The sequence below is a fragment of the Ailuropoda melanoleuca genome, chromosome 14 (assembly GCF_002007445.2).
Source record: "Ailuropoda melanoleuca isolate Jingjing chromosome 14, ASM200744v2, whole genome shotgun sequence".
NCBI classification, from domain to species: Eukaryota; Metazoa; Chordata; class Mammalia; order Carnivora; family Ursidae; genus Ailuropoda; species Ailuropoda melanoleuca.
In genome coordinates, this window is record NC_048231.1 from 106567044 (window position 1) to 106569324 (window position 2281).

At 58.8% G+C, this 2281-nt stretch overlaps 1 protein-coding gene and 1 long non-coding RNA gene across 2 annotated transcripts in view; one reads left to right on the forward strand and one right to left on the reverse strand.

Moving 5' to 3' along the window:
- Window positions 1-2281, reverse strand: part of PARD6G (par-6 family cell polarity regulator gamma) — a 91227-nt gene that overhangs the window by 22792 nt on the left and 66154 nt on the right. The gene's annotated exons all lie outside the window — the stretch shown is intronic.
- LOC105238131 overlaps window positions 1-2281 on the forward strand; it is a 10969-nt gene that overhangs the window by 4899 nt on the left and 3789 nt on the right. The gene's annotated exons all lie outside the window — the stretch shown is intronic.

The following is a 2281-nucleotide window of genomic DNA, read 5'->3' on the forward strand; positions in this document are numbered from 1 at the left end:
GAGCTATAACATGTTTGCCATTCGCCTCCTGGCCACCCCTTCAGGCCACACACGGTTATTCTGGAGTCTGCAGTAGGCACACCAGGTGAGTGACACCGGCTCTCAGGAGCTCGAGGTCCCACACGTGGTTTCCGCACCCACGACGAGCAACAGTCAACACCAGGGTGAGCAGCGCCAGCAGGGACGGACGGGGCACGGCAGCACAGGATGTCCAAGTGGGCTCCGCAGGCCCTGCCAACAGGGATAGCCTCTGGGGGAGCAGACTGGGAGGGTGGAGAGGCCCGGGGTCCAGACAGGCAGCTGCTTCACTTCAGGTCCTGCCCGCCTCCACCCCCCATCCCAGGACTTCAGGGCCTGTCTACCTGCCTCCCAGCTCCAGACTGTGGTGGGGCGGCAGTAGCCACAGCCCCCGGGGCACTCCTGCCCCTCGTGTCCGCTCCCAGGGAGGACACACACGTGCCTCCCATCTGTCGTCGGCCTGGGCAGTGCGTAGGGGCGGAAAGACGGCCTGGCGAAAGTGAATATTATCAGTCTTGCTGCTTATCGGGCAAAGATAAAGTCAATCACCTAACCAGCAGGTGTGTGTGTCCCACTCAGCTTCGGCTCCTCTGTGCGTCTCTAGAAACCAGGAACACCCACAATCTAGATCAAGGGAATAACAGGGAAAAGGGATTTTGTGTGGTGGCCGGAGCAGGGCTCCCTGGCACTCGAGGAGAAAGCTTCGTGCCCGTGGAAGGTGGTGGTGGAAGGCGCCTCAGCCGTTCCCACTCACACAAGACAGACGTGTGGCCCAGAAGAGCCCAGGCTGTCAGTGGCCACGTCCCCCTGGCAGAGCTGGGCTCGGATGGCCTGAGAGCTGGCTAATGTGGCAGGTGATCTGAGGCAGGGCTCCCACGCCCGTCCATGCTCTGCAGCCCCACCAGCTGATCCAGTGCTGCTGCCATGCAAACCGCCCGCCCCACCACGGCCACCCCACCTCGCGTGGAAGGACACCTCGTGGGAGCAGCCAGCAGAGGTCACACCCCGCCGGCTCCAGCCCCTCGTAGAATGGAAGCCGTCTTTGTCAGGAAGGGCACCTGCTTTCCCCGCTGCTGCCCCTCTTCTGGTTTTGGAAACAAGACATGCTAGCTGCTGCATCTCCAAGTCGTGGATATACATGCCGTAACAACGTCATCTGCCCCCACAATTTGGGATGGTTTTCTCACCTTTGGCTGTTTGCCTTTTGAGTGTGTATGGGGGGGGGAGCTCACACCGGGTGTCTGGTGTGATGCTTTTCTCATTAACGCCATGGTTTAGAAACATTTGCTCAGTAAATACGCTGCTTTGAGATACTTTTAAAGATGAAGTAAGATTCAGCATAAGAATTTGCTTCAATTTATTTCAGCTATCCCTTGCAGTTGGACATTTGGTGTTAAAAACAACAGGGAGGTAGGGGGCTGTGCACATCTCAGTTCCTTAAGGCAGGTTCCCAGCACTGGACTGGCCAGGTCAGAGGGCGAGCACATCACAAGGCGTGCGGTGTCGGGGGCTTGAAAGCATGCCGGCAACCCCCCCACCCCGCCCCCCATCGCCCAGGGTCTCACAGTGACAACACAGACGCAGAAACCTGGGAAAACACCCACAATTATGGTGGTGGCCGCCGTCTGCAAAGCAGCAGCTGGGCTCCTGCCTTCTGGGCCTCGTGCAGAAGAAGGACAGACACTGTGGGCAGGCACGGGCTGGCCAGGGTGGGGGCTGGGGTCGGATCCATGGGCTGCTCCATCCACACGTTCAGACAGACTCAGAAACCAAGGCTTTTCCTACCAAACCAGAGCCTCCTGCTGCCACTGGCTCCAGGCCTCACCCTACAGCTCTCTTTCCCTCCCTGGGCTGGAGAAGAGCTCACTTATCAGCACAACGTGGTCCCAGGATCACAAGATGAGCCACCCTGAGGCTGCCCCACTTTAGTCATCCCAGAGAGTCACCTGGGGGCAAAGCCCTACAGGAAGTGTGCAAGCAAAGGGCTGCTGGCTTCAGGGTAAAAGCATTCAAGAAATAAAAATGAAAGGAGGGAGGGGTGAGAGGACTGGAGGAGGAGGGGGAGGAGGGATGGGGGAGGGGAGGGAATAGGGGAGGAGGAATGAGGGATGGAAGGATGGGAAGGGGGGTTGGGAGGGACAGGAGGGGAGAGGACAACAGATTTTTCAGTCTGGCTGTGACAGGACCCACACCACAGGGAGGACCGTAAACAGCCATCGGCACAGCGGCGTGTGAAAATGCATCTTCCAGTCTCAGCTTGTCC